Source organism: Eptesicus fuscus, chromosome 6 (genome assembly GCF_027574615.1).
Source record: "Eptesicus fuscus isolate TK198812 chromosome 6, DD_ASM_mEF_20220401, whole genome shotgun sequence".
Lineage (NCBI taxonomy): Eukaryota > Metazoa > Chordata > Mammalia > Chiroptera > Vespertilionidae > Eptesicus > Eptesicus fuscus.
Window position 1 is genome coordinate 61270377 of NC_072478.1, and position 11290 is coordinate 61281666.

The window sequence follows — 11290 nt, forward strand, 5'->3', positions numbered from 1 at the left end:
TTGGATATGCTAGTCACTTTGGTAGAAACAAATAGAATTAAGTGTATCACTGGAATGTGTCATGGTTCAGAGGACATATTAGCTGAGTATGTTGTCTACTAGAGGCTTGTTGCACGAAATTCGTGCACGGAGAGGGGGGATGTCCCTCAGCCCAGCCTGTACCCTCTACAATCTGGGACCCCTCGAGGGATGTCCGACTGCCTTTCAGACATCCCTATCACAGTCCAGGACTGCTGGCTCCCAACTGCTCGCCTGCCTGCCTTCCTGATTGCCCCTAACCGCTTCTGCCTGCCAGCCTGATCACCCTCTAACCACTCCGCTGCCAGCCTGATTGATGCCTAACTGCTCCCCTGCCAGCCTGTTTGCCCCCAACTTCCCTCCTCTGGTGGCCTGGTCACCCCTAACTGCACTCCCCTGCAGGGTTGATCTCCTCCAACTGCCCTCCCTTGCAGGCCTGGGTCCCTCTCAACTGCCCTCCCTTGCAGGCCTGGTGCCTCCCAACTGCCCTGCCCTGCTGGACATCTTGTGGTGGCCATCTTGTGTCCACATGGGGGTAGGATCTTTGACCACATGGGGGCATCCATATTGTGTGTTGGAATGATGGTCAATCTGCATATTACTCTTTTATTAGATAGGATAGAGACCTGGTGCAGGGGTGGGGGCCAGCTGGTTTGCCCTGAAGGGTGTCCCGGATCAGGTGGGGGTTCCCTTGGGGCATGGGGCAGCCTGAGCAAGGGGCCTGTGGTGGTTTGCAGGCCATCCATGCCCCCTGGCGACCCAAGCAGAGGCCCTGGTATCTGGAATTTATTTACCTTCTACAATTGAAACTTTGTAGCCTGGAGTGGAGCCAAGCCTCCTTGCTTGCTCTGTGGCTGGCAGCCATTTCTGTTGCAGTTAATTCACCTTCTATAATTGAAACTTTGTAGCCTTAAGCGGAGGCCTGGGGAGGCCAGGGTGTGCGGAAAGCTTTGCTTTCTCTGTTGCCGGGGGCAACCCTGGCCTGCTCTCTCCAGCTCCGTGGCTGCTGCCATTTCTGTTAAGATTTGTTTACCTTCTATAATTGACACTTTGTAGCTTGAGTGGAGGCTTAGGCCTAGCAAGGGCAGGCAGAAAGCTTGGCTTCCTCCATTGCCTGGGAAACCTTGCTCTCTGTGGCTGTGGCCATCTTGGTTGGGTTTATTTGCATACTCGCCCTGATTGGCTGGTGGGCGTGGCTGGTGGGCGTTGCTTAGGTGTAGAGAAGGTTCAGTCAATTTGCATATTACCCTTTTATTAGGTAGGATAAGTTTAAAAGGGCATCTAGGTATATGCACTAGCTCTCATTTTAGTTAACACTGAAGAGGATATCTTTTCACTCTTTCACTATTCACATATCTATACTGATTAGAGGAACTCCTTCCTAATAGAAAATGCATTATGTTTTGGAATGCTTCATGTCTACAGCCATCCTTGAAGGTACACCCTTGAATGTGGCTGTTAATCTTAAGGAAAATAGTTGTTAAATTTAGAAAAGCTCACCAACTTCTGCTATACATCCATGCCTTTATTACTGATGAATATAGCTTTATAGTATGTTAGAAGAGGAGCTTTATGTGTCATTATTTTAATAGCATCACTTTTCTAAAGAAGGTACATTTAGCAATGTGAAATGTTAGTGATCATGGGTCTCCTCTCTTCTGAGGATGGGAAAGTTTTCTTTCATCTGAGACACTGAAAGCACTTAAAAGACATTATCTCATTATCTCTGTAACATCTTCTGACAGAATTGGCTTGTAGTATAATTCCCATTTTATTGGTGGATAGAGTCTTGCACATTATGGTTTTATAATTTAGCAAGGCAGCTGATCTGCCCTGGCAGAAGAGCTCTCAGCTTTACTTTGTCTTGGAAATTTGTCTCATTTATGTCTTCACATTTCTAGTACAGACATGACCTTAATGTTCCCAGAAACCAACTATTTAAGTGGTCATTTGTCCAATGACTTTTTATTCCAGAAGAAATGTTTCTGAATTATACTGTATTTCATTTTGACATGGAGGAGAAATGAATAACGTTTTGGATAACTGAAAGAAATTGATTTGGGTCATTTTGTAGAGTCAAATGAATAATGGAACTCTTTTTAAAAAAAATATATTTTTATTGATTTCAGGGAGGAAAGGGAGGGAGAGCTAGAAACATCAATGATCAGAGTGAATCATTGATCAGTTGCCTCTTGCACGCCCCACACAGGAGATTGAGTCCACAACGCAGGCATGTGCTGTGACTGGGAATTGGATATTGACCTCCTGGTTCTTAGGTCAGTGCTCAACCACTGTGCCACACTGTCCGGACAATAATAGAACTCTAGCAATATTTTTTTGTTAGTATTAAATGGCTTTGCTTACTTCTAGTCATCACTTTAAAATATTTAAGTGCATAACTTTTAAATGTCAATCCCACACAACTATTTAAGAGACAAGCAAATTAAATCCATGACACATATGCTTATTGTACATGATTTCCCTAGGAGATAATGAAAAATATCCTAAATTTAGTCAAAGATAAGGAGCTTAAGCTATGTTGACATAAGAGTTTTCATTAACATAAGAATGACAATGTAATGCAAATCACTTAATTGACATAAGATTGAGGGTTGTATCATCTTTTATTAAGTTTTACAGTTATTCGAGTTTTTAAACCAGAAGTCAAAGGTAGGCATGTTCAAAATGTGTTTTTACAGTGGGTACACAGGTTTATAAAGTATATGAAGGCATTTGTGAAAATCTGAATCATGTATTGTCCAGGAGGGATTAAGGAGACCCTAGAGTTTGTATTGAATTACAGTATATAGTATGGGGAATAAGAGGGTGAGTATGAATGGGAAAAGGGAACACAGGGCTATAGTAATTATTCTGTGCCTCTTCTGTGTCTCAATTTTCTAAGGAAAATTAGATTAAGTGCCTTTTATGTATAAGGTACTAGAGGCCCATTGCACGAAATTTGTGTACTCGGGTGAGGTCCATCAACCTGGCCTGTGCCCTCTCGCAGTCCGGGACCCTTGTAGTCTGGGACCCCTTGCAGTCCAGAAGTTAGACATCCTTCTCACAATCCAAGACTCTCGCAGTCCAGAACCCCTGCTCCTTACCGCCCACCAGCAATGGAGGCGGAAGAGGCTGCCGCCACCACCTCTTCAGCCAGCTTCTGGCTGAGTAGTGCTCCCTCTGTGGGAGCACATTGACCACCAGGGGGCAGCTCCTACATTGTCTGCCCCCTGGTGGTCAGTGCACGTTATAGCAATTGGTTCTTCTTCAATTCAGTTGATTTGCATATTAGGGTTTTATTATATAGGATATTTCAGAAACTATATATTTAAATATAATTCAGACATGAATATGTCCTTCAAAGAGTAATATATGTATATTACTATAAAAATTAAAACCAAGGACCAGTAAACACAGTGAAGGGAAAACATAGATTAACATATAATTTCTTGAACTTAAATTTATTTTCTGGTTATCAGGAAGCTCACAAATTTATTATAGTTCAAAAAGGAGCTGTTGCATGCTTCAAAATGGTTGAAAAATATGAGTGAAAAAAGGTCAGACCTTTTTCTCTTTAAAAGTACACTTAGAATATATACTTTATGATGAAAGCTTTTATGTATTTAATGAAAACTCTGGACTTCAGTAATGTAATATAAAATACTGAAAGGATTTTTAACAGATGTTTAATTTTGACAGATAAATTATGATTGAGTTCTAAAAACTTGGGACTTTGATCTATTATTAGAAAAGCACATTAATATTTTCATTTCAGGACTATAAGATTATAATAGATTCCTTTTCCACTCCAGAGAACCATCCAATTAAAGTTTTACTCTCAAAGATAATATATGACATTTTGATTTAGGTTCAGAGTAAGCATATATAATCTTTTCTAAAAATTGTATCCTATATAATAAAAGCCTAATATGCAAATTGTCCCCTTGACTGGAGTTCCACTGGGAGTTCGACTGGTCGATCAGTCGCTAAGACATGTACTGACCACCAGGGGGCAGACAGTCCAATGAATAGGTTAGTTTGCTGCGGGCACTGGTGGGGTGGACTGGAAAGTGAGGTGTGAGATGAGAGCCATCAGGAAGCTCCCAGGGTTTGGTCCAAGCCCTGGGCATAGGTGCATGGGGGTGGGGGCGGGAGCCAGGAGGGACCGGGTGGCGTGGGAGGCTGCTATAAGTGATCAGAGAGCCATGGACTTCACAGCCCCGCAGCCTGTGGCATTCTCAGTGTGCAATTTATAATCTTCAGAGCTGCTTCTTTTTATTTGTTAAGTTTCACTAACTACTCCTGGAGAGTGGGTAGCACCATTAGGGGGGGACGGGCCAGTGAGCCTGCACAAGGCCAAGGGGCAGCCTGGGGCTCCTGGGACCCAGCAGAGAGGGGGGCGAGGCTGAGTCAGAGAAACCGAGTCCAAAACGTGAAAGGAAGCGGGAGGCAGTGAGTGGTGGAGGATGACAGCTGCGCAGGGCCCTAGAAAAGCTGCTGGGTGGGGCAGCCGAGGAGCCCCATGCCTCTCCCACTGGACAGGCTCCACGTCCCTCCCTCCTCCTCTCGGTGACCCATCACCCCAGCTCTCCTCCGAGCCCTGCCTGGGCTCGCCCTGCACAGCTCCAAACCGCCACAAGGCCTGCACAGCCCCACCTGCACTGCCTTGCCAACACCACCTCACCTGCCCCACACAGTTCCACCTCACCCCACACAGCCTTTGGGAAGCTCTGCTCCAGAGTAGAAAGAGGGAGGCTGCAGACAGGAGGTGGCAGGAGGAGGGGGCAGAACAGAGCCCACCAAATTAGATGGAGGGTAGGGAGGGAGAGACCCCACAGGACTGGGGACAGAGATGGGTGGGGAAGGAGGACTGTGCGGAAGTGTTGCCCTTGGTTGAAGTAGAAATCCTGACCCCATTTTACAGACCCTAGGAGAGTGTGTGTGTGTGTGTGTATGGGGGCGGGGGGGGGGGGCGAAGACGAAAGAGGGTGTAAGGGGACTGGATGGATGGAGAGAAGTGACGTATGATTCATGGCCTATTTATTTTTATATTTGTTAATATATTTTTATTGATTTCAGAGAGGAAGGCAGAGGGAGAGAGAGATAGAAACATCAATAATGAGAGATAATTGATCTTCTGCCTCCTGCATGCCCCCTACTGGGGATTGAGCCCACAACCCAAGAATGTGCCCTTGACAAGATTTGAACCCAGGACCCTTCAGTCCGCAGGCCATGGTTCTATTCACTGAGCCAAACAATCTAGGGCGACCCATGGCCTATTTAAAACTGCTGCAGTAGGCTGAGCAGGGGTCTTACCACGATGGTGTTACCTGATAATGAGGATGTCTCCTTAGGTTGAGGTAATCGGAACTGCAGCGAAGTAAAGACACACCCATGGAGCCTGCAAAGGGTTTCCACATACAGGATGCAATTTTATTGCTGTGGCAGCTGAAGAGGGTGAGCAGAGCCTTGGAAGACATGAGGTCTCCAAGACCAGGGGCTGGAGGGAAAGTGTGTGCCGAGCATTCCGTGCCATGAGTTACAATCCTAATATATAAAAACCCAGGGTCCATAATGACCTAAAGGATGACTGGTCCATCCCCTGGCCCTCAGGCTTCATTGATCAGGAGATGGCTAACAGGGGAACCGGGTCCCTCAGGCTCCAATGAATCCATGGCAGCAGTGACTGGTGAACGGGTGGGAAGGCAGACCACTTGTTCCCTCCCCGGTCCGCAGGCTCCCATTGATCAGGGGATGGCTGACAGGGAACCGGAGTGAGTGGCAGGGGGACGAGTGAGCAGCTGGAAAGCAGGCCTCTTGGTCCCTCCTCCTGGCCCTCAGACTCCAATCAATCAGTGGCAGAGGTGGGGCAGAACTGGGAACTGGTTTCCTTAGTAGTCCTGCAGGTGTAATCTCCAGAGGACAGGCCAAGCACCAACAGACCAGCATCGCCGGCACGATCCCAACAGCGCTGCCGGCCTCCTGGAACTCGGCCTTGGGCACTGCGGCTGCTTCCCCTCCCTAGATGCTCCACAAGGAAGAAAGGACACCGCCAGCAGCGCCAGGGGCGACCAGCGGTGACTGACTGCTCTCCCTGTGCTTCCTCCAGGTCACTTGAGCCGACCCCCGCCCACCCCACTCCAGATGAAGTGTAATCACTGCATACGGAAGGAATGTAGTAAAAAAACAAAAACGGATAACCAAGAGAATGCTTCAGTCAACATCCGACGTCTGGCTCAGAAGAACGGAGAAAAGGGAGAATTCTATATGTTGGCCGATGCCAAGACATTTCTGAGTGACTGCCTGGCATGTGACAGTTGTATGATGGCAGAGGAAGGAGTCCAAGTTTCTCAACAGAACACCAAGGACTTCTTCCGTGTTCTGAACCTTAATAAGAAATGTGATACCTCACAGCACAGGCTGCTGGCAGTTTCTGTGTGTCCTCAGTCTCTGCCTTATTTTGCTGCTCAATTCAGCCTCAGTGTCATTGATGCGTCCAGAAGTCTCTGTGGCTTTCTTAAAAGCCTTGGGTCGCACTGTCTTTGACATGAAGATAGCTGTGGACTTCAGCATCCTGGAGAGTCAGAAGGAATTTGTGTGTCGGTACTGCCAGCACCATGAGGAAGAGCCCCGGCTTCCCATGCTGACCTCCACCTGCCCCAGCTGGTTCTGATATGCAGAGTGTGTGCTGGGTCACCCCATCACCCTCATCTCTGCATGGCCAAGTCTCCCCAGCAGATCATGGGCTCTCTGATGAAGGATTACTTTATCAGATGGTAGAACCTGTCCCCAGATAAGATTTTCCACATCATTGTGGCCCGTGTTATGACAAGAAACTGGAGGCCTTTTGAGAAGATGTTCCCACAGCTTTACATAGTTCCCAGGGTGCAGACTGCGTGTTAACCTCAGGTGAAATTGTCCAGATAATGGATCAAAGTGACCTCGCCTTGAATGATGCTGCGGTGGACACTCTGGAGACATGGAGGGGGAGGTGAGTCTCCACGAGGGTGCCTGCTCTGATGCGTACCTGGCGCACATCTTCAGGCACATGGCCAAGGAGCTGTTCAACGAGGACGCGGGAGTGTTCACCTACCACACCCTGAGGAGCAAAGACTTCCAGGAGGTCACCCTTGAAAGGGATGGAGAGGTTCTGCTATGCTTTGAGGCTGCTTACGGCTTTTGGAACATCCAGAAGTGGTCCTAAGTGGCAGGGGCCAGGCCCAGGCAAGGACGGGCATGCAGACAGGGCACTGCTGCGGCAGATGGAAGGCATCTACGCTGCCATCCCGGTGTGGCGCACGGAGACCAGCGTCCATGTGCAGGAGCTGTACCAGGAATGGCTTGGGCAAGGGGACAACTCCCCCCTGACCCAGGCAGCCCTGCACACTGTCTAGCAGGGCCCAGGGCAGCCTGCCAGGACATCAAGTGGTAAAGGTCCAGTAGATGCCCAGCCTGCAGGGATCAGGCCTAAACCAGGAGAAGGACATTTCTCGCACAATCCAGGATCACTGGCTCCCAACAGCTCACCAGCCTACCGGCCTGATAGCCGCCAACTGCCCCCCGTGCCGGCCTGGTCACCCCACACGGCTTACTGCTCAGTCTTTTGGACGCCCCATCACTGCCCCCCACCTGCCGGCCTGATTGTCCCACGCAGCCTGCTGCTTGGTTATTTGGTCGTCCCTCACTGCTCCCCATGCCGGCCTGGTAGCCCCATGCAGCCTGCTGCTCAGTTGTTTAGTCATCCCTCACTAACCTCCCTTCCGGCCTAGTCACCCCACACAGCCTGTTCGGTCATCTGTTCGGTTGCAATGGTTGCTTAGGCTTTTATTATTATAGACTAGAGGCCTGGTGCACAAAATTCGTGCACGGCACGGGGGTATGTCCCTCACCCTAGCCTGCACCCTCTCCAATCTGGGACGACCCCTTGAGGGATGTCCAACTGCCCGTTTAGGCCCGATCCTGATAGGATCGGGCCTAAACGGGCAGTTGGACATCCCTCTCACAATCCAGGATTGCTGGCTCCCAACTGCTTGCCTGACTGCTTTCCTGATTGCCCCTAACTGCTTTTGCCTGCCAGCCTGATCACCCCCTAACCACTCCCATGCCAGTCTGATTGATGCCTAACTGCTCCCCTGCCAGCCTGATTGCCCCTAACTGCCCTCCCCTGCAGGCCTGGTCCCCTCAAACTGCCCTCCCCTGCAGGCCTGGGTCCCCTCCAACTGCCCTTCCCTGCAGGCCCAGTTGCCCCCAACTTCCCTCCTCTGCCAGCCTGGTCACCCCTAACTGCCCTCCCCTGCAGGCTTGATTGCCCCCAACTGCCTTCCCTTGCAGGCCTGGTCCCTCCCAACTACCCTCCCCTGCTGGCCATCTTGTGGCGGCCATCTTGTGTCCACATGGGGGCAGCCATCTTGCATGTTGGAGTGATGGTCAATTTGCATATTACTCTTTTATTAGATAGGATTATTAGATAGGAGAGAGGCCTGATGCACGGGTGCGGGCCAGCTGGTTTGCCCTGAAGGGTGTCCCGGATCTGCGTGGGGGTTCCCTTGGGGCATGGGGCGGCCTGGGCGAGGAGCCTGTGGTGGTTTGCAGGCCGGCCATGCACCCCGGCGACCCAAGCAGAAGCCCTGGTATCTGGTATTTATTTATCTTCTATAATTGAAACTTTGTAGCCTTTAGCAGAGGCAAGCCTCCTGCTTGCTCCTTGGCTGCGCCATTTTTGTTGCGATTTATTTATCTTCTATAATTGAAACTTTGTTTCCTTGAGTGGAGGCCTGGACCTGCCAGGGTGTGTGGAAAGCTTGGCTTCCTCCATTGCCAGGGAAACCCAAGTCTCCTCCTTGCTCCATGGCTGCTGCCATCTTGGTTGGATTAATTTGCATACTCACTCCTAATTGGCTGGTGGGCATGGCTTGTGGGTATAGCAGAGTGATGGTTAATTTGCATATTGTTCTTTTATTAAATAGGATGTCTACAGGTTTTTTAAAACTCCTCTGCTGGCTATCTTCGTATAGACTAGATCTCAAGGTCTCCCTTTTACTTTTTCTTTTCTTTCTTTTTTTATTTTTTTTTATTTTGCTTTCCCAGAATTTATGAGAAGCATCTGGCTATTTTATCTTGACAAGCCCAGAGACCTATGGCATCTCTGTTTAAAGAGTAAGATTAAACCCCTCCTTCTCTCCCTTTCACCCAATATGGCTGGCTTCTTTGTTTAGTGGGTGAGATGAAACTCTCCCTCTTTCCTTCCTCCTCACTTCTTCTGCCTCAGCAGTCCCAGGGTGATTTCTGCTATGTATTCTCTGGTTAGAGAGGAGTGACATTAAAATTTGTTCTCAAGCATTCTTGGTTGGGAAAGATAGGGGTTTGCTATTTACAAGATGGCTTCAGGCTGCCTAAACTAAAATTTTCTTATTTCAGTTTTCTTATTCCTCCTGCCTTGAAATTTTCCTAGCTTCTTACTATCCTGTTATGAAAGAATTGCTTTTGAGTAAGAAAAATACTATTATTATTATTTTTGTGTTTAAAACATTATCTGGTTGTATAATGACTCACAGTATTCACTGAATAAAATGTAACATTCCCTGAAATATTCACTTAATAAAGATCAGTTACTAAATATATGCTTTAAAGAAGATACAATATTGCACAATGTTCCCCGTGTCTTAAAGTAAGTCAACTTGAAAGAAATATTTGTTTAGTGGCCCCAAGGTCAATAAGGCTGGGATTCCAGCTCATACAAAGACAGGCAGGGGATTCCAGAGATGACTGGAGGGCTCCACTGTGTGAATCTGGGAGCATTTGAACTGAAGTGCTTCAGTTCTGACCTTAACTCCCGCTGAATGCCTTGTTCCTGGGAGAGAAAACCTCTCTACTGCTTGCACTGTTCAAAATTCATTTCCAATATGCTTCTGCTCTGCTCCACTCTGTCTGAAAATATATGCAAAGTTGATTGACAGCCCTCCAGTTACCATACCATGAACGTTGAAAGCAGAAGGCTACAGCTCTAATTCACTGATAGCTGAAAGCTACAGAACCTAATTTCATAGGTCCATTCGTAAATCTCTACTCATTGTCCCAAGAGGATAACAAATAATGAGGGATTACATAGGACTAATGGAACTCTGTATAGGATAAGGGTGTAAATATGGAAATAGCAGCCATGAATTCTCTGCTCTTCTGCAAAGAAATCACATTTATTCAAGTAGTTCTCACAAAGATGGCTGATGAAATAATTTCATTTACCAAAAAGTATTTCTTTTTCAAATAGGAAAATACCTATGGCACACTTCCCATATAATTTTACAATTAGTAAAATATATAATTATCCCTTACAAGATTCTGAAATTCTGGCATTAATGGTCAACTGGATTATAAAATATTCAAAGGTAGCACCATTCTCCTCTTTCTATCTCTAAAATTCTGGCTATGCAAGCTATATTCTCCATTGCCCTCCTCTTGGATCCAGTAGGATTCTGTGCAATAAATTATACAGGCAGTCCTCGGGTTACGTCAGAATCGATGTACATTGTTTAGTGGTTATTTCGCCATCTCCCATTTATTTATATATATTAAAAAAGTTCCGTCATTTCGACCTATGTATATAGGTGCTTTATGTTTTTTTATTATTTATTTACCACAAGTAAAGGTCAGGAATTGTTATCTTTCTTTTAAGTTTGTTTTACTGTTTCACTTCATTACTGCTGTGTGTGTGCTCCATGTGAGTGATGTAGGTGCTTATGTAGGTGGGTTCCGACTTACGGAGAAAATTGCATTACCTCGCTCCTAGGAACAGATCTCCGATGTAACACGAGGACCTACTGTACTCTGAAATTAACTAGTGCTTTTTCTTCCCACTTCCTTCCTCCTCCTTTCTCACATAAACATGGATTTGAGAGCAAATGGGAGCTTTCAATCTGAACGTTATTAGTCCTTTATATTCCTATCTCCCAATTTCTTGTTACATGAGGAAAACATGCTCCTTATTTAAGCCACTGTGCTGTGCTGAAAAATTGCCCTCCCAAAGGTGCTTTCATTCTCATTCTCATCCCCAGAACCTGTGACTATGATACGTGACAGGGCAAGTTTACAGATGTTCAAAATCTTGCAGTGGGAGCCTATTCTGAATTATTGGGCTGAGTTAGGGGTAATCTCAAGGTTGTTTTTTTTTTTTTTTTTTTTTTTTTTTTTTGGTGGGGGGGAGGTAAATTATATTTATTTATTATCTTTATTGTTGGGAGTATTACAGATGTCCAGTCCCCTTTCCCCCCTCTTG

General features: G+C 46.8%; 1 pseudogene; it reads left to right on the forward strand.

Moving 5' to 3' along the window:
* Window positions 1–6162: 6162 nt before the first annotated feature.
* On the forward strand, window positions 6163–7412 carry LOC103305027 (nuclear prelamin A recognition factor-like; annotated as a pseudogene).
* Window positions 7413–11290: the final 3878 nt, after the last annotated feature.